General features: G+C 41.2%; 1 protein-coding gene and 1 long non-coding RNA gene across 2 annotated transcripts in view; both read left to right on the top strand.

The window, feature by feature from the left end:
* The first annotated feature begins 3,391 nt into the window (after positions 1-3,391).
* ZNF385B (zinc finger protein 385B) overlaps positions 3,392-21,570 on the top strand; it is a 181,152-nt gene continuing 162,973 nt past the window's right edge. Inside the window, exon 1 of the mRNA XM_074910972.1 lies at positions 3,392-3,538. The gene's annotated coding sequence lies outside the window, so the exon portion shown is untranslated. The remainder of the gene's footprint in view (positions 3,539-21,570) is intronic.
* Positions 10,786-11,780, top strand: LOC141962858 (uncharacterized). Its single transcript, XR_012633996.1, has 3 exons — positions 10,786-10,895; positions 11,501-11,585; positions 11,678-11,780. It is a non-coding gene; the product is annotated as an uncharacterized LOC141962858 (long non-coding RNA).

The following is a 21,570-nucleotide window of genomic DNA, read 5'->3' as shown; positions in this document are numbered from 1 at the left end:
GCCTTTTGCACATCGCGAGGTCTTTAGAACCCTGTTCTTTCCGTACATCACGAGATCTCTCATGCGCCTCTATTCTTCCCATACATCGCGAGATCTTCCGAGCGCCTCTCCCTACAACTGAGGAAGCCTGTTGAAAAGTATTGGAAAGACTTGTGTTTATTTCATTATTGGCCTTATGGGATCACCAAGAAGGTAATCAACATTTGAAGCATTAAGATAGTAATTTTATATTTTGCATAGATATGACACATGCAGCACACACACGTACCCACCCCCCCCCCCCCCCCCAATATTCATTACCTGAAATGCCCTGTGGTACTTAGAGGCAGCTTGTTTTTGACGTGAACAATAATAAAAACTTATTGAGCCTTAATTCTCGTAGATTGAGCCTTAATTCTCATAGAAAGTACAACAGTCAAGTAAAGGAAGCCTTCCTCAAAATAAGCAGTAGGCCTTTCATATATATGTAAACTGGATTAGTGCAGAGAACTCAGTAGTTGCCCTGTTTCCTGGAGGAAGGAGAAGAAGTTAGATTTCTTGCACTATGTCTCTTAGAGGGCAAGTCATGTCTGTGAGGGTCGCTTGAAGCCTCCCGGCGGTGACCCCTACTCGTAATCTGATACGAAATGTCATCCAGCTTTAATATTACTGTTCCCTTTGGTAGGAAATACTTCCCAGCTCTTGGTATTTCCCTAACTGATTTTGGGTTGTGGGCATCCCTAAGAGGTTTGCTTGCACGCACCATTCTGCATGGATCTATGTTCTTCAGTGACAAACTCGTGTCACATTAAATCTGTTCTCAGTGACAGATGTTTTAAAAAAACCCAAACCACCTAAGTTTACTTTGGTAGAGCCAAATGTAAAGTTCTCAATAAACTGAAATGATAAAATACAGTTGTCATTCACACTCGCTATGTCTTCTGCCTACTCTACATATTCTTACTTTTCTCAGGATAGGATCCCACCTCTCCCTGTTCTTATTAGTTGGTTTATGCAGCTTTTCAGGGGACATGCAGCAAATAGCAGCCTCTCCTTTCTTCTGAGTTTACAGACCAGTCATCTCCTTATAAGCTCTCCTAGGTTAAATGGTGTTCCTGTTGCTCACACCACTTACGCAATTGTTTTGATATTCTTCAGCTCCTAAGAAATACTAATTGCACAACAATTTTATAATTTTATAACTTCAAGTGTGCTTTCAGCATTTGACAGAGATGAAATGTGACACTTTGATAATACAGATCACAGGGCATTTAAAATTTTCCATCTTTCCCACCCATACCATCTTCTAGAGCACAGCCTTTGGCAGGGAGCCAGCATGAAGAATGGTGGATTCTTATCCATGCCATGGACAATGGAAAACTTCACTGAAATGCTTTATAAAGATGTTTACAATTAAGTGTTGAATGTTGCTGTTTCTGATGAGAACAGTTCTTTCAAAGACGGATCCAAGATATATTTTCACATGAAGTGTTCAAACCCATATACAATTATCTATCCGCCATTACATCTTTCTGTAGGAGGTTGATGGTTAGCATTCACTGAAATAACATTTTTTTTTTTTTGTAAAAAGTAATTCATGAGCCTACTGAACAGAAATGTATTTGTTCTGAAGAATGTTAGAGTATTCACAGGGGTTCTTAAACATTTTCATCTTAAGAGCGAATGTGGTCCATGGTCATTGTAGACCACCTTTCAGTTTGAGACTGAATAACATTTCTATGGCAACTACAACAGCTGCTTACATAGAAAAATAGTATTTCATGAGCATAATATTCTTAGTTCTTTACAATAGGACTTAACAGTTGGATATGAAGAGAAAATCGCTGATTTTTTTTTTCCAGTCCTGATATATATTTTGTGATTTCTGAATGTATTTTGGAGACTGTTGTTCTAGATTACAGCAAGTTTATGTTGAAAAGAGCTAAGAGATAGACAAAAGATAATCAAATATGAAAATGTTGGATATAGCTAATGTGCGATCATACATGGATGTTCTTTTTCAAGATGATCAATTTAGTGTCTGACTGACCCCAAATCCTGCCAGTCTGTTTTTTGTTTGTTTGGTTGGTTGAGGCTTTTTTGAGCGGTGTTACTGAAGGGGTTGCGTACACTTGCAAATCCTCTACCATTGGTCCAGTGTTCCCAGTTTCAGTAGCAGATTCTCCCTACTGTGTCTGGGAAAAAAGAAAAGTGTCCCGTTTTCAGCTTCTCTTTCTCTCTGTAGGAGAGAGACCTCAGCAAATCTTTGAAAAACTTAGTGATGCTTTAAGAGTTCAGATTTCTTCTTAGCAAATAGTCTGTGGTAGGTAAAGCACTAGAAGAAGGGCTATATTCATGTTTTCATGGGATGATTAATTCAAACTCTGAAAATTTCCTGTCCTGAATTATAAAAGAAGTTATTGAACATAAAACTGTAAACAAGGTATGATGCAATTCTTAACGGTATTAAGTAGCACCGCTACTCTCCAAAAGCTGAAATTAAAATACGGTGAGAGGGTTTTCTCCAACGTTAAATCTTGTTTTTCTTTTTGCTGAGAAACAACAAAGTAAGCGCTGCAGGATTTCACCCGTTTGCATCATGTTCTACAGGAGGATGGATATTCGAATTATAAAAGCTGATACTATAAAAATGTTTATACTTAGGCTTGTATTGCAGTTAATGTTTCTGTCATTTACAATATTATTTTTCTATTAAGTACACTTACAAAACCCGATGTTTTCTAGTGTAACGATTATATTTAAGATACGGTTCTGCACAGTTTACAAACCAGAACTCACTAGTGGCGCTTCTTGCTCTGCACCACACACAGGTGGGCTGACAAAGCCAAAGGCTTGGGAGCCTTACTGGCGGTTTGTTTAAATTTTAGAAACAAAGAGAAACCTCTGACGACCAGAAACTGAAGGGGCGGGGGGCAAGAGAAGCAGGAGGCACGGTGTTCCAGCTGGTTGGTTGATGGTTTGTTGGGTTTTGTTTTGGTTTGGGTTTTTTTTTGAAAGCTGTTGCTCCTGGGGGACGGCTGTGATGCTCCTGGCACCAGAAGTCCCCGAAGAATCGGAAATTCTGAGGTAACCGCGACCGGCCAGCTCTGGGTTTGCCCAGGGGAACGAAACACGCTGTGCTGGAGGGCGCTGCTCCCCACAGCAGCCGCTTTCCTCGCCCCTCGCCGAGAGGCGCCCGGGGGCAGCGCCCGCACCTCGGGCGGCTCCGCCCTCGCCGGAGCCCGCGGCCAGGGCCCGGCCCGGCCCCCGCCCGGCGGGAGGCGCGCCCGCAGGTGCCGGGGCCTCGCCGCCCCCCGGGGCCGGGGCCTCTCCGCCCCCCGCGGGCGGCCCGCCGGAGCCCGCCGAGGCGGGGACCGCCCCGCGCCCCCCCGGCCCGCACCCCGCCCCGCACCGCCGGGGCCGCGCGGACGCATGCGCCGGGCCGGCGGCAGCGGGCCAGCCGCCGGGGGCCGGCGGAGTTGGGGCGCGCTCGGCTCGGTCCGGCCGGAGCGGGGCTGCCTCCGCCCCGCTCCCTCCTGGCGTCTCGGCGGCGGCTGAGGTAAGGGGCGGGCGGTGCCCCGGGGCCCGGCAGGTGCCGGCGGGGACCTTGCCCAATGTCACGGCGCGGCGGAGGGCGAGGAGGAGTTGGGGCGAGCGCTCTGCGCGCCGGCGATGCCCGGCCCGGTCACCGGCAACGGCCAGAGCCGGAGCCGCGGTCAAGCCCGCCCGCGCCGCCGCGCAAACTTTGCCGGCGGGGAACGGGGGGCGGCGGGCGGCGGGCGGCGGCGCGGGCCCCCCCGGGGGTCCCCCCGGGGGTCCCGCCCGGGCGTCCCTCGCAGCGGCGTTTGCCGCCGGGCAGGTGAGGCGCCGCCGCCGAGGTCGGGGGCTTCGGCTGCGCGAGGGACGCGCGGAAGAGTTCCTCTCCCCGCGGAAGGGTGCGGGGCTCTCCTGGGCTCCGGGCTGGACGGAGCGCCGCTTCCCTCGCCTGCCGAGTGACTTCGTAACCCAACAGTTGCGTGAGCGCAGCTCGGCTTTCGTGTTTTGTAAATCACGACGACTTCGGGAAAGGTACGTTTCTTCAGCAGAGGAGGAATTAGCCTCCGTGAAGGAGCCCTCCTCGATGAGCTTGTTACCGGTGAGGAGTGTAAGTGCTTGGCTTCGCAGGCTCCATCGCCAGCCCGTGGATGGCGGTGGCACGCCTAAAATGTTAAACTTTAAGTCCTGGTGACGCTGTTTCAAAGCATGTACAGGAGAGGTAGGTGCGAGGCTGAGTTTTCTGTGGGTACAGACAAGAAATTGCCTTGTTTCTGAGAAATTGTCGGAATATTTGTGCATTTCTGAATGCTCGTGTTTGCTTTCTGTTGATTTTTGACTCCTAAACAAACTAGGGAGCTCTTTTCATGGCTTTAAATCTTCTGGGCACTGGCTCTCTATTGTTAATCTTGAATGGAAGAGTCTGTAAATGGAAAAGTTAGAAAAATGCGGCGCTGCGAGTACACAAAAGTTTAAATAAATCTTCAAAGCCAACATTTAACTGCAGCTAGCTACTACTTATAGGAGGAGGGAGATGATAGTTTTATTTCCCATCCTCTGTTGCTATTTCAGTGATGCCTTTCACAAACTATAAAAACTAGGTGCAAAACATGTCCTCTGTTACTGGCAAGAACCTGTGAGTTTTCTTATCTAAATGGAATGTCATACGGAATGGTAGCGTAAAAACCTTAAATTGATGGGGATGCGTCTCCGTGATTGCAACAGATGCAGATGAAACGTTGCTACTGCAGGTCCAGAATGAGGGGTAATGGTGAGACACCCAGGCTGGTGACTGCAGGGAGGACGTGCTGTTTGAAGCTTCTGCCTCTCACAGCAGTGTTGTGCTCACCAGTGGATGCAGCTGCCCCCTGCCCTGTTACTTCAGTTCTAAAAAGGAGAAAAAGGTGTCTCTCTCTCCACAGTCTAAGCTGATGCTACATGAGTTTGAATGGGTTATGCTTCTCCTGTTCCAAATAAGTAATCTTGCTAGTCCTTCCAACTCACCGGGTCATCAGGAGATTGCTTAGAGGGAGGGACAAGGTTTTTCTTTTTCCTTTCTTCTTTTTGGTTGCTAAGGTGTTCCTCCATGGCCACAAACTTTTTTCTGGTGTTTGGTCTCGCCACATGGGTTTTCTGTACCTCACACTTTTATCAGTGAGCAGGGGTTGCTGTGATTGTGTGAGCCCTGAAGGCAGAAGAGAAACTGGGAGTTATGAAACGGGTCATACTTCTTTTTCTGTTGTTTGATTAAATAATCCAGAAGGTGGTAAGAAATTAGAAAGGAAACAATCCTCTGGCATGGTATCTTCACTGAGTTACCAAGTTTCTGTGTTTTCTTCCCAATGAATAATATAACGGGCGTTTGGTTACACTTAAAAGTATTAACAAGACCTAGCTGGTGTCAAGAGATTGTGCCGTTTTGCTTCTTTCTGCACTAGTGGGAGCTGGCTGTTGCCCCTGCGCTCCCTCTGCACGGTGCATCTCTCGTCAGGGACAAATGTACTCACACCAGCACCACTGTCTCTCAACCAGCACTTCTCGCCTGTCAGCATCTTTTTTTCCCCATCTTTTTGGTTTTCTTCAGCTAAGTTTTAACTGAGAGGATATCTTCCTCCTTGAATACAGTTGCTCAGGGATAAGGCGGTATAAAAGCAGGAAAAGCCTTGTGGAAGATAATCTTTTGGGGAGCGTAGGCTTGTTAATTAGCTCTGCAAGTCCTAGGATTTCAAATGGCAATGAGGATTGCTGCATAAAACATAACAGATGCTTAACTGTCATTTCAGTCATTGCTCTTCAGGTTATCACAAGGGACTGTGGTTTGAGAATATTTGCTCTAAGAGTTTGAGAATTTATGAACCAAGGCATTGGTGTTATTTTAAAAATGGACATATGGTACAGCTGTGGTAGTCTCAAATCCTGAAACATTCATCAGGCAGTGTTGGGATGTAACCGAGTACGGAACTGGAGTGCAAGATTCCCCAGTGTACCAAAATATGCTGCAGAGCCTAGGTCATCTGTAGTTAATTGGAAGAAAAGATGACTTTGCAGTCTGAATAGCTTGCTTTCTGAAATTCTGATGTCACTTTGTTATATGCTTTAAAACCATTGAAATTCCTTTAATGTCGGCTTGTATCAGATAAATATTTTAGTCCTGTAACTTTTGCATTTCATTCAGAAAATTGTAGTATTTAATGTATGTCACCCATCAAGATACAAATGTGAATATTTTACGCGATGTGATCCTCGATTACCTCTGATGCTCTGAAGGTAGAGACAGATGTTAAATGCGATAATATCTCGATTAAAAAAGGGGAAATTTACCTAAATCCATAGACTGCACTTGCATCTTTTATTCTCAGGCTGATGAATGGACAGAGAACTGAAGGAATTACAGGAACTTCACTCTCCTGTGTGACCGTAATATCACTCTAGCTGCATAGGCTGGTAGATTTTCACCAGATGCTCTGCTTACCGAGCTTTACAGATGCAATTCAAATGCTGACTGAAGGGCAATTCTCTATTGTTATTTTGCCCACAAGTGAGAAATGTACAGGTCCTTTCCAAAGGTAAAATATCTCCTTTTACCGCAACTTTACAGAGCGTGCATAGTCTTACTATAGGAAGTTTATGGTTTTCATTATTTGACAAATGACGATGTTTTTAACAGAAAACATTTCAAACATTTTGAAAATTTGTGTCCTAAGGATTTTTAAGAATGTTTTTCCTAAAATTAATCTGTGTTTTGATTTTACATAATGCACAGGGCAAACTGGGGAATTACAGGGAAAATTTTATCTGTACAGTGCCGACATTTAACATCATTGTACGTTACTGGATAAAGTGCTGTAGAACAGTAGCTAGCATTCTAATACAGTTACATGTAGTGGAAGCATATATTCTTAAGTAAGCATCACTTAATTTATGGCATCAACAGTAAGTTGTTAAAAATAACAAAATACTTGGTAATTTGTTTTGGTATAATGTGTTTTTAATGACAGGAGACCAGGGTCTCTATTTGTCAGTGTCCTGGTTTCGGCTGGGATAGCGTTCATTTTCTTCCTAGTAGCTGGTACAGTGCCGTGCTTTGGATTTAGTGTGAGAATAATGTTGATAACACACTGATGTTTCAGTTGTTGCTAAGTAGTGCTGATCCTAAGTTAAGCATTTTTCAGTTTCCCGTGCTCTGCCAGCGAGGAGGTGCACAAGAAGCTGGGAGGGACTGTGGCCAGGACGGCCGACCCGAACTAGCCAAAGGGCTGTTCCACACCATGGAACGCCATGCACAGTGTATAAACTGGGGGGAGTTGGCCGGGAGGGGCCGATCGCTGCTTGGGCATGGGTCAGCGGGTGGTGAGCAACTGACTGTGCATCGCTTGTCTTCTCCCGGGTTTCATTTATCTCTCTTTTTGTGTTACACATTATTATTATATTTTATTATTATTATTATTATTGTTATTTTCTTTTAGTTATTACACCATTCTTTCAACCCATGAGTTTTCTTTTTTTTTCTGATTCTTCTCCCCATTACACTGAGGGGGGGAAGAGTGAGTGAGTGGCTGTGTGGTGCTTAGCTACTGGCTGCGGTTAAACCACAACAGCCAAAAAGAAAACATTTTTTTTTTTTTTTAATGCCCTGAAATACATCACATTTCATGAAGTTGAGCTAATATTTCCAAGAGTGATGAATCATGCCCATTAACTTTGCAATTTTATCATGTTTCCTTTTTAGATGAGTGTTCTCATTAGATCATCTGCAATAATTCTTTTGACTTTCTCAAATGTAAAGTGTAGAATCTTAACACATATGTTGTACGTTTTGCATGCAACTGTGATTTTTCTTATGCATTAGCTAAAGCTGACATTGCTTTCTATAAACATATTAATTGACATGTTAAAAATTCATTAGAGAACCTGAGCTGCCAAGGCTTGTAAAAATAGAAGCCTTGTAAACCAATCTAACTGTATCAGTGCAGTTCCAGTCCTCTGCTTATCAATATTGGTACCTTACCAATTCGCTGCTGTTAAACTGCCAGATGGATCTTGTAATGACAGGTGGTGCTAATACATATCTAGGCACATTAAAACTGTGCTGTTTATATTATTGATCAACATTTGGATATGAGCAGGTTAGGCTGTTATGAAAACATTGCTAATACTTCATTCCTCAGTGAAATCATACAGTAACACTTTGTTTATTGACAACAACGTTTTTGGTGTTAAACATTTATGATAGGGAGTTTAAGGGGGGGATAACTAAACATGAGTACATGTAGAAGCTTTAGACATCTACAGTCCTTTTCACTTCACTTTATACACTGAAATTCTTTTCAATTACATAGCCTTCTCTGTTTAAGTGTTGCATAGGTTTTAAAATGTGAGTTGCCTAGAATGCAGAGACTGCATAAAATAGATTTCAGTTTGCAAATAGGTGATATGCACTTTCTTGTGTCGCAGAATCGGCGTAATTATGCCTCCTCATTCACAGCTGTTTGGACCTTTTCCTGATGATTTTGCTATGTGACAGGATGATGGGTTGCGGTATTGGTAAGATGCTATCGTTCTGGAATGTACTGGACAGCGTTTCATTACTCTTGGCTTTCTATTGCAAACTGGTGCAGACACGCCAGTGCTGAAGGTACAAAGGATTTGGGGCACACCTGCAACCAAGTCATTCATTTTGCATGTGAAGTAGGGTAATGTCGTCTCCTGCAGCTCACTGAATCATACTGAGAGGTGTCTCACCAAGTCTTCTCTTGCAAACAAACATCAAAGCTCAAAGCCAGTCCACTCTGTGATAATATGATGGCGTTCACACCATTACTTGTGACAGGGAAGGCGATCCTTAAAAGCCTAAAGTCTTGTGTAATAAAGGAAGACTGTGTAACTGCTTACTACAGGCACCGAAGAACAATTCTGTACCTGTCTGAAACGGTAGAGTTAAGGAGAGCAAAGTAATCTGAGGTAAAGACTGAATTATATTGTCATGTTAAAACATACTTTTTTTATGTGCTGTGATATTGTTATGTTTTGTGAGGCTTTTGGTGCATCATAGCAGCCATACTGCTGCCATTCTACAACCAGTGTCTTCTCATGCAGAGGGGTTCATAATCGATTTACTTAATGGTGGCTGGTGTAGTGCTGATTCCCAGCAGAGGATGCCACCTACTGAATCTTTAACACTACTCAGCGTTACTAAACTTGTAAGATCTAATGAGTTTATATCATAAGTGGTTATGGCTGTAGGCCATGTTGTTCTCTCTGTATATACTTGTGCAGGTACCAGCAAGTTAAACATATGGTGGGAGATTTTGTTTAACAGCTCATGCTGTTGAGTTTTAATTTGACACTTCTCAGTATATCCCATTTAAATACAGTAGACTATCAGGTCTCCTTAGTCCTATTACAATTTGATGCAATTTCAAAGATTAATTAGTTGAAGGATCAGTGATATGACAGGCAACGTTAGTAGAGTATGCTTCAAAATGGGAAGTGATTTTTATGTGACTTGGTTTATACTTTACAGTGTTTATTTTTATCTGTCATAATTTTGAGCTTTAAAAATGAGCTTGTTTTCCTAAGCTAGGGAAAAAATTTTTTTGAGCATAGAGACTCATTATCAAGATGTATCCCAGGGAAGAGGAGTGAGGATAAGATACTAAGTAAATACTCTCAAAGTTCTTACTCAGCTCTGTGTACCAAGACTTCCAAAGAAGGTATAGATAGGAGCCTCCTAATGGGATTTTGTAATGGAAATGCTAGTACAAGCTAGCAGAGGAGTACCTAGCCTCTATCTTTGCATGACTGCATATGACCAAAAAAAAAAAATTGTCTAAACTTTCTTCCTTTGGCCACCTGCTAATAATTGGATGGTGAATCTTTGACTTGGAATTGCAAATGCATGTAAGTGCCTAGATGCACTTCATCTTTCTCTTAAAATTACATTATTTAATACATGTTACTAACTAAGAAAACCCCTTATAAATCGGTGTCAAAGCTTTACAGAAAAAGATTCTGCCTTTGTCCGTTTCTGCAGTCTGTTATCTGCAATGCAGGTGCAGTCTATGCCAGACAGCTGCATGTTTGGTAGTTTGTGGGGCCTGTGCCTAGTCAATACCATGTTTGATGCTTAACTGGATCCCTTGTTAATCAGAGGAGCAAGAATACCCATACTGTAGACATCAAACAGCATTGAGACAACTTGAAAATTGCCAAGTTAACTACTTGAAAATTGAAAGACCAGAAAGTGTTGTCTGTACAACCTTAACTGAGCCTGTGGGTGTGTATAAACAGGAGTAAATTTTGGGGGTTTTCGGTGGGACTTTGGCCAGCCTTTGTACACAGGGTAGGTAACGCTTACTTACTGACAAATGACTTTTCCTGACTCTCTTGGTGAGTGCCTTGTCACTTGAACATAATTCTGAGAATGTGGGCATTTCACTGGTGCTCGGCTTATAGTAGCTGTGTGCTTCACAATTGGGGGAAAAAAAAATAAAAATCTGTGCAACGCTTCCATGACATAAATGTATGGCTTTCTTCCGACATGGTGGGGGAGCTTTGGCACAGGGAGAGGTCTTCAGTAATGTTAGATGCTCAGTTTGAGTCGTGGGGACTGGTGTGTCAACACTTGGAATGATGTAGTGTGTGTTCACAGCATGAGCATCCAGCAGCTCGCAGTTATCGAGTTAGGCTCCCAGAAAAGGCATGCCCAGTTAGTGATTGTGGAAGGATTGAATTAAGCAACTTGCCTAGCATTACTAGCAACTCTGTGGTAGAGCCCAGGATACGGATAGATTCTGCACTGCAGCATTCAAGTGCCATAACCTTGAGAGAATCTTTTTCTCTTGCAGTCTCCTGCTTTTCTTTCAACTTCTACAGCAAATGAGGTAGGTTTTTTACAGGAGGTAGCTGTTCTTATGACTTATGTTGACTGTATTTATTCATCTCCAGTCTGAGAGGAGAGGGAAGAACATGGTCTTGTAATTTAAAGAACCTATTAGCTTTTTTTTTTTTTTTAAAAAGCAAGCTATACAATCTCCTAAATTCTGTCCTGAGGAATTATGGTAAATCTTGAATTGTTTATAAGTGTGTTTCAAATGTTTAGATCCAGAGCCTGGCTTCTGGAGCTTCTGGAACAATTAAAGAAACGAACTTCGTACTATGTGGAGCAGCATTAGAGGCTTGATGTGCTTTGTGTTTCACTGATTTGCTCAGATATCATCAGATCCCAGTCTGGAGAAGTTCAGCCTGTTATTTTAGACAGGTGACATCAGAAGCAGCAGAACCTTGTTATAGACAGTTTTGGGCAGCCAAAATGGAGTTATAATAGTGCTAGTCCCATAGGTAATATGAAAAATATAAAGTAACATATGGGTAGGGATGTTTGGTGCTGTTGTCTTATTCTTTGTAGTATTAAACTGCTCAAAATTAATATTTGTTGTCTGCAAAACTATAAAATAAATTCTGAAGATGCAAATCACTCTTCTTTTAGAAGTATCTGAGACTGCTGCAGCTTTACGGATCTAGGTTTGAATAAGACTATATCCACTGAACTTGGGACCCCTCCTTTACTTCAGGTAGGTGACAGATGCTCTGGAGCAAGTGATATTCCTGAAAGGCTAGACAAGAGCCACCTACACTGGCTTTCTTACACTTTTCTTTCAAACAGGTTTGAGAAAACACTTCAAGTCAAATTCTGCTGTCTTTAACCCACATGCTGAGGAGTCTCACCAACTCAGGAATGCTACAAAAATAGCATAAGAAACCAGACAGTGGAGCTTTACAAACTTCAGCAAGCATCAAATAAAGTTGCACTGATGATCAGTAATAACAAATGTTGCAGAACTAATGTAAAAATTTTATTATGTGGTGAACTTCATAATTTGGTTATATTGTCAACTATGTTGTAGTGCCCTGTGCTAACTGTAACTTTGATGTGTCTCAGTTGTCCCCTTCATAATTGCAATTTATCATGTAACTCAAATAGGATGGGGAGGAGAGAGGTAGACAAAATGGGAATGCTTGTTTTTAACTCTTTCAGTGAATTTGTGTTAGCCAGTATTTCTGCATGTAACTTGGTGGTGGCTTGTTGCAGTTTAAAAGAGCTGGAAAAACCTCTGCTATTGAAGAAACCCCATGGACCTCTCTTACGTGTTACTTGTAGCTTTCAGAAGCCTTTCACTTTGTTTTCTGTTTTGCCAATTATCAGGCCTAGCATAAAGGACACAGCCAGCATAAAGATGAACCAATAACCAGATTGTATTTGGTACAAAAGGGTCAGTACATGGGTGAGCACTGGGGGTACAAACAAGTCCATCAGATTATACATAATCGACATCAATCCCACTGACCCCAACAACGACAACACATGACCAACAACGGGTGGAATAAATGGTGACATGCAGTCTCCCATAGAAGGGACGGGAGACAACTGAGTCAACAAACCAGACACATAAGACCAAGGAAGCCACACACTGAATCTCTACACAGCCCGCGTTTACAACAGCCAGATCTGACTGGAGCCCAGTCCCAGGGAGGCGGGAGGTCCTTCCCCAACAGGGAACTCTGCACAGGGCACCCACCTCACACACAGACACTGCCCCTCCTGCAAGGGGTCCCAGCTTTTATCCCTCAGTGAGACACCTGACCTTTGGTCACTCAGTGCGGGACACCCGGGGCTCCTTTACCCAATGGCTCTGTCTGCCGGGCCGGCACCACCCTGGAGGGAAGCCTGAAGGCAAACTCACCCCCCTTTGGGAAGGGCTGTGGGAATCACCCATATGTCAACCTTAATTTGGGGCTTGGCCCCTGAAACCCCAGCATTTCATTTTTGTAACTGTAAATTAGAATATTGATCAAATTTCTGTATTGTGGCTTCGTAAGAAAAGATTTGAATTTTCTTTTCCATCTCTAAAGTGGATGTCTAGATCTTGAGCAAGGACAGGAAAACTTTCTTCTTGTTCAGAGGAAAAGATTTATACTGATCTGATTTGGTGATTTTTTAAAATTTTTTTTTAAAAATCGCATGCTGGCATTAGACCCCAGATGCCATGACACAGAAGGGCTGTGGTCGACAAGAGTGTGGGGGGGTTTGTAATCTGTATGTGCAGGACCACAGCCTCTTCCTGCCTTGTACACAGTTGCTCAGAGGTTTCTTTTACCATGTGGTTGTGATAACTATGCGAACTGTCATGGGGAGTTACGAGTCAACAGCATGTTTCATGCTGAGCATGGGGGTCTTGGCAGATTTGCTTTTGTACACTACTGCTGTATAAATGTGTTTAATATTAACATGATGTTTTGTATGGAATGGCTTTTGTTTTTACAGAGCTGGCAATCATATTTTGTATGACACTGCATCGAAGTTTTGAGTGTTTTTGATTATGAATTTTTGACTATACATATATTTTGGAATCCATTCTTGTCATTTATTGTTATGTTGCTACTGCTGCTGCTTCTTCCATCTTACAGGAACCCTCAAATTCCTTTCATGTCAATGACTTGTTGCAAAAACCAGATATATTTTAAAATTACTTATCAGGTTGAAGTAGCTGGCTTTGGGCTACAAAAGGATTTTTTTGTTTAAAAGGATCATTTCAGCTTGCATTTCTGAATGGGCTAGTTTTCAAAAATGGGCATTAGTGGTTTTTTAAGCATTGTCAGAATCTCTCTAGAATGATTGTTACTAGGATTTGTATTTTTTATTTTTCCAAAAAGCCACAGGCAGAACTTAATTCACTTATCGGAGTACTGCCAAATACTTCTTAAAGTTTGTGGGATAGTGTGAAGATGAAAAACTTCCTCGAGATTGCTTGGGATGCTTCAGGTTTGCAGGTCACAGGAGAGTGAACTGTGGCTTCGTGGGCTGAGTGCAGGCAGCCCTGCCTGGCCCCTGCTGCTCGTCCTTGCCGCTCCTGATCATCCTCTACACCTGCCTCGTTGTATTTCTTGGCTTTTATAATTTCTTGACCCCAGTGTTGGCTTGGTGAGCTTAGTATTTGACCTAGCTGTGTATCTGATCAACGTTCCCCTTCCTGATTACAGCCTAGCTCTACAAATTGCAGGAGTGGCCGACGACTCACAGGGATACTGGGATACCCAAGTAAAATTTGAATCTTCATATGGATCCTGCCCCGTTTTTAATAAAAATATTTTGGAGCCCTTTTTCCAGTCAGTCAAGCTTGAAATAAAAGTATTTTTGAAAAATTTCACATACCTTTTTTTTTTTTTTTCCTTCAACAGAATAAAAGAATGATGCTCTTTATTTTTAAAGCTTAGTTGTCAAACCTGTGTATACATTCAGAGCAGAAAAAAATTGTTCTTCTGTGTTTTAAGGTATTTGGTGGGAAACCAAAGTTATGAAAATGAAGTATAGGACTGCCGCATAAGCACTAGACTATTCCTTGGAGTTACACGTTATTGAGACTGATGAATACACGTATTTAAAAACATATATAGTTAATAATTACTCTGAGATGAATTCTCTTGTGTTTGATGATACGCTTTAGTAGCTACAATTATTAGGTCACTAAAAAGAAGAAGAAATAAAAATAAAACATATATCCATATCTCTAGAGAAAAAGCTCTTGGAGCTAAGAGGATCATCCTCATGCTGGTTTTTTATATGGCCTTGATATCACGGGTTTCTCACCTACTAACAGATGCTCTAGGTGTCACAGTAATATTATGCGTACTTAAAAGCCCTCCTGGGTTGTGAGAGAGAGAGATATATATTTTAGTTAACATGTCTGCATCAGATTTACCTCTAACCCTTCAGAGAAGATCTTTTACTACATAATTGCATCGACTGAGAAATCTGGTACCAGGAAATAGATTGTTTTTTCTCAAGTGAGCCATACCTTATTGGCAAGGGAATCCTCTAAGTAGCCTGAAGTGCTCACACTTAACTTTAACTGCTGGATTTAGGTGCATTTGATTAATGCTTTGCCTTAGTGCATGTGGAGATTTCTTAGGTTGTGAATTGCTGTCTTCAGAAGAGGTTGCTCTAACTGGAAAAAAACCTAAGTTCAAAGACAGTATACGAGACTGCACTGCAACACGTGTGCAAGGCGGAGTTAAGTTTGTTACTAAAAAACTAAAAAGGACCGACTCAGGGTTTCGTGGGGCTTCCATGCTAGGAAACTAAATATAGATGCCTTTCAGATAGAAATGCCCACCTCTTAGAAGAAAATATTTACCTGCTTGAAATGTCTTTTTAATATTTGACAATGTTTTATATAAAATATGGCCAATTTTAGAGCTCTTTGATATGCAAGGATGCAAAATCCTATGCTTATCTGACCCTTTAATTAGCTCTCGTTCTGCCTCACATGATTTATAGCCCAATGACTCCTACGTAAAAATGATGTATGACTTAATGAAGTGGAAAGCTAGAATGGGATCGCACCTCTAGTTGTTTAACGGTTTCCCCTAGCTAGGTGACTGGTGTGCTGGAGAAGAAAGCAGCCGTAAGCATCTTCTCATTTATTATGGCAAGGACATAAAAGTCCATGTTGCTGTGACTTATAGTTGTTTGCTTCCTTGTCACATATACAATTCATTGGAGCGAGGAGGGAATGTGGCTCTTCCATAAAGCATAAAAATAGCGGGTAAGAGTAGAAATGCAGATGTAATCTTTCTTGCTCAAACTTTAATGCAGCTGTTTCACATATTTAGAATCCAGCTCTAACTATTTTCTTGATACGGGAAAAATAGTGTTCCAGCATGATTTAATTCCAGTAATGGGGTTGGTAAACCCTTAGCAGGCCAATTGTATTTGCTAGCCAAGGGATTTTGGGAAGGGTCTTTTCAAATTGCTACTTTGACTACTTAAGTAACTTTTTTGAAGAAAGCAGCAGTTTGCTGTATTACTCATACACCTGAAGCTTCCCTAGTTATGTTTCTGTATACTCAGGTATATCTGGCTTCTTAGTGGTTCATGGTCTAAGTGTGTCTTCTGGAGTGGGGAGGGGGGACAAAAACCAGGGATACTGCTGACTGACTTCAGCCTTGTTTCCATCTCCAGAAATCATCTGGTTTCTAGTTGGGGCAGCCGCTTTCAGTAATTGCTGAGAGGAGCCATGTGAAGTACAGGAGTGGAATGAGAGGTCCTTTTTATTTTGCTGTGCAGCTGCATAGTTTAAGTTCAAGAATTATCACATCCTGCCAAGAGTGCAGTAACATTACAGGTATACCTGTAGCATCTGTGTGGATACAAACCCACATGTATTTAATTCTGAATCTGTTGTGGTCTATGGGCATTTCCTACGTATTCCAGAAAACATCCATTCCTTATTTAGTCTGTAGTCCTATCTCTGTGGAGCCACAAAGGCCTTTGCTGGCTTGCATCTGAGGGTTCTGGTCTCTCCTGAGAGATCTGTAGGTCCCATCCTTTTTCTTTGTTTTCCCTCTTGTGAAGTTTGAATTACTGCTATTAATCTTCAAAGAACCATGTGGTACCTTTGTAGTTTGTTACCTAACCCATGAGCTACTGAGTTTGTAAGTGAAAACTGTTACCTACTACCTACTCCCATGATGGGAGATAGGGTTTCTGACATATATTTTGGGGTTCACAGAGGGTGATGTTTTGCTATTGCCTGGTATTTATTCATTAAGTATTTAAGGATTTGTAGAATTTGCAAGTTCTTCCTTCAAATTTCTGATCACTTTCTCATATTCATAAATATTTTTTTCAGTCTTTCTAGACCTTACAATCTATCCTGGAACCAGCATCTTTGGGACAGCCGGTCCAGGAATTTTTAGGTATCTGGGGAAAGAAATAACACTCCTCCTCTTGCAAGCGCTGGCAGTGGGTCTAATCGTGGAAGTCTGCTGTGCAGGTCATTTTTGTATTTGTATCTTTGGCTTCTGGGTGTTGGACTCTCATCATTATTTTGAATGACGGTAGAAGAGAAACTGACTTGCCATTTTACAGTTGCAGTTTGGGCTTACTTCATGACTGCAGTTAAGATAACAGAAATATAGTATTCAATGAATTATGCAACCATCTGAGGTTGTGGCAGAGCTTGAGAAAATAGTGAAAAGCAAAGGTGACTGCTCTTGGAAAGGTAGATCACTCCTCTTAAACTTTGTATTTGGTGATGTGTTAGCTCGTAGTTCCACAAGTGAATTGTATAAGCTTTCCTAGCACTTCTGAGATTGGTGCAACTTCTGGGAAATCTCAAACAACCTGTAATTTCTGATGGATCTTTCAAGGAGGCTGTTACATAACATGTAATAGAGATCTTGCTCAAAGTATAAGGAACACCAAAAGAGCCATTTCCAGAGTAGAGTAAGGAGTACATGTGCCATTCACTGTATAATCCTGGAAGTCCTTGCTGCCAGAATGGCAGATTTCATAGGGCATGAAGGGATTGCACTGTGTGCTGTGATATAGGATGATCTGCCTCACTCAAATTTGGATGGAGGCTTTTTAAAGGTTTATGTGTCAGGCTTGCGTCTCAGTTGTAAAAGAGAATTTTGGCAATGGTGGAGGTTCCTGATTCTCTGTTTGTGTGTTAGCTCGCTCATCGCTATGAGGTAGGCTGAGGTCACCTGCTCAGAGCAGCCTCTGCATGTGAACGCATTCTCCATTTTCTTTTCCATAAGAAAATGGCCTTTCTAGTTTAGGTCATCAACTAGGAAAGAGTTTTAGTTAATAGGAAATATAAGCACCTGTGCTGAGGTATGGTAAGTGAAGCTGTTTAGCTTTGTGTAAGGTAATAGCTACAGATACTATTAAGATCATCCAGCATCCTAATTTTTCTTTGGGAATGTTTTACCCAATTTTGAGTAGGCTCATCCTGTCTTAACTTGGGATATGATCCGTTATATTTTACAAGGTGATATGTTTTGTAGGGAGTTGGAATTTTAGTTACACATTTTTCTAGGTAAGAAATTACACGTTGACGAATGTGACTATAATAGGGTAACACGGATACTATCTTTACATGAAGGTGCTTGCATACTTGCTGTCATCGTGAGGTTACTACCAAAGTATTAAATTGTTCTTGCTCATGACTTTGGTATTTTTCAAGGTACAGGTACAGTGATGTACCTGGCTTCAATCATGCAAATATATTTGCATCTGTGGGTCCCTCCTTTCCTAGGGGGATTGTTGCATGCTCGCTGATCCACCTGTGCAGAAGCATTTGTGAGATCAGAGCCTAAGCGTATTACTGTTAAATGTAATTAGATGTTAAACTCACACTTCCAAGTGTCACCCAAGATTAACTGAAGAACAGGAATGATTGAGGACACTTTAACTGCTGAATCCTTGGAAAACCATTCTGAACAGGCGGACTTCTTAACTTGGGAGCTGGGGACCGTGGGCCATTACCGTGTGTAACTCCTTGCCGAACAAGGAGTTTTAAAATGTTCCTCCTTGCTTAGTCTACTTTTAAAGAATAAATATTTTTTCATGTGAAATAATTTGATCAAAAAGTAGTATCTAAGTGTTCGTATATTGATTATTTGTGGCTGATTTTATATATCTTAGTTGGTGGTGTTTGCTAATAAATGTTTCTTCTTTGTCTAGGTAAGAAACTTGGAATGAGTATCTAAAAGGCAGGGTCAGTGTGATCAAATCAGTGTTTCCCAACTTGAATGAAATATTCTATTAAAACAACAAACAGTGGATGCTGTACCGGCACTGTTTAGGCTTGCTATGTTTTAGGAACCTTGGGATTAGTGTTTATCTGTCCCATAAAGGACACAAATCATTTAGATTAGAAGTAATCTGATTGTATTGAAGTACAAAGGCCATTCAAGTGGGTTAAGTGACCGGGGTTGGTAAACACCATATGACTGCTGATTGGTCGATGAAAAGAGTATTAACTGAAAGATAATGATGGATTTTAATCCAAATCTCTAAAGGGCAACAGCTGTAGTTCCCAAATGAGTTCACTCTTCGACAGTTTTAGGACACCAATTTATTTGTTTCCAACTATTTTTCTTGCACAAGAATTAATTTGAAATGTAATTCGTTATTTCTACATAGAATATACCGATTCCATACAGCTTTCTATTCTACTTTCAGTAAATGAGTTCACTATGATTTTTATGCACATTGAAGAAATTGCAGTTTTTATTCCAGGGTTCTGCAGTATGCTAGGGTAAATTGTTAGTGTGATTTGGTTTAGGAAAATCAGCTGATGCTCTTCCTGTTCATGTCTTTTATCAACAGAGTATGAAGTCAAGAATTTAATTAAAAAAACTCAAAGCAAACTCAATAACTGGTATTCCATATGAACTTTTTTCCAGAATGCTTACTGATGTTAATGCTTATGAATGACAAGCAAATGCTTATCACTGGTAATAAATGACATGTATTTGTGTAGTGTGCTTTATTTCAGAGGGTCTGTATGTATTTTAAAAATGGGAATTGCATCACATAACAAAGAATATATGATATCCTGAGAGTGAGAAGTGGTAGCATTTTAAGAGTACAATGTAACGTTGTTTAGGATGTGAACTGAAAAATATAGGCAGGCTGTATTTATTAGTGACTTCAGTATAGGGGTTATACTACTTTTTTTGGGTGGTTGTTGCAATAAGAACTTTGCAAAGTTTCAGATTCTCTCTTAAATTTTCCCCCCAAAATATGTGCTTACCCTGAAATATGCATGTTCATTAAAGGAATCAGATGAATGACTGCAAAAGGAAAGTAATTTAACTTTGTGGTTCCCTGGTCTGTCTGTCTATTTGGTTTGGGACGGTCAACAAGAGAACAGATGAAGTGGTCCTAAACCATTGTTTTAAGAGTCCAGTCAGTCAGACATAGGAAAAAGAGTTAAAGGTCCTTTAAAATGGTAGCAGTTTTATCTGTCTTTGTATCTAGAAAATGTGCACGATGAAACCATTCCTCTATTGTTATTGAGGATTTATTCAGATAATCTAGACAAGATATGTCCTCATGGCAGGAGCAGGCAATAGATCAGCCTGTGTACTGTACCTACAGATTGTTTTGAGAGCAAAAATGGAGTCATTAGTACCTAAGTCGTGTTTTGTCCTTTTGACGTAGACACACGTAATGCTGTAGCAAGTGTAAATAAGTATGGATCTTGTCCTTTGGAATTACAGTGTAATTCAAAAAGAGTTAGAAAAACTTTACCTGGTACAGAAGTTATTGGTGAACCCCTTTGCAGAACTGGGAGGACACTGTTGTTGAATGGAGACCTTGAATGCAGTTATGTTAGAGCAGTATGAAATGCCTTTAGAAGATTGTGACAAAAAGCTTGTGACCTACCTCTACTTGATTTTGGAGGCTGTGAAGTCTCTTATTTTATTTGTTTTTCTTATAATGTAATAGATACTGCTTAGTTATTGAAATGCAAGAATTTTCTCACTAAGAAGCTGGATAAAACAGAATTCCAATAAATGGTAATTGTACTGCAGGTGCTATCTTGAGAGTTAAAAACTATTTGAGCATTGGCTTGTGCATTGGGGTAACAGGATGTCTGCTTCACTGCTACTTCATGGAAAGGGTAAAGTGAGAGAATCTGACAAGGTGCCCATATATGTTTTGTATATATGTGTGTGTGTGTATATGCTTGGCCCAGCAGTAGCAATGGAATATAATTGTGTCACATGTCATGCTTGCTCAAGGAGTCGAGCAAGAACTTTGGTTTTCCCAAAGTTAGGATAGGAGATAGGATAGAGTAACCTGTTAAATTTTCTTTCTTGCTTTGACACACTAAACGTGTTTTACAGCTTTTGATATTTTGAATATGGTTAATCCATAGGTGATTGGCTGTGTGAATGTTTTGGTCATTAGAGTTTCCATGTTGGGCAAACCCAAAGGCAGACACAAGATTGTTCCACTTACCCTTGGGAATTTTTGCAGTGTGAGGAATGTAAGGCTGGGCCACAAGTATGCAATGAGAAACGCAATAAAATGCAAATGGTGACCATTTCTCCTGAGAAAGTTTTCATGATCCAATGTGAACCTTGGATGTCTTTAGAGGTCAAGAGCTCCAGGTTGATCAATACCAGGATATTGCTGTACTGTGGCTGGAGGTTCTGCTATAGCATCTGTAGTCACACTGAGCTATAGAGTTAGCCCTTAAGATGCTTCTTTCTCCCTATTGCCTATTTTGGGGTTTTTTGCTTATTTTTAGAAGAGATTTTTTATATATTGAAGGGGGAGAGTGGGGATTAGGATACAGCCCCATTTCCTGAAAAATATTTGTTGATCATCTCTAGCACAGCTACAGCTGGCCCCTGAGCTATCCCAGTTCAAAAGATGAGCAGGAGTGAGGAGACTTTCACAATATCAGCTTAGTTCACAAAGGGTCTCTGAATTAAAAGACCTTGTTGGTTAAAAGTGTTCAGAAACCAAAGCAGCTACCTCATTTGACTTCTCAGTGACGACTTAGATTCTTGTTCTAAATTTGGGGAAAAGTCTTTAAATGTTAAACAAACAAGCAAAAAGCCTTTTGAAGGGTACTTCTGTAACATTTAGAGTTCTTAGGTTTTCAGTTTTTCCATTTGCATGCTTGTTTGACAGTGCTGAAACAGGTGTTCATGATGCTATTTAATGACTGCAATTTCTGAAAATAACAT

This window comes from Athene noctua, chromosome 7 (genome assembly GCF_965140245.1).
Source record: "Athene noctua chromosome 7, bAthNoc1.hap1.1, whole genome shotgun sequence".
NCBI lineage: Eukaryota > Metazoa > Chordata > Aves > Strigiformes > Strigidae > Athene > Athene noctua.
This window is presented reverse-complemented; position numbering and strand designations above follow the sequence as displayed.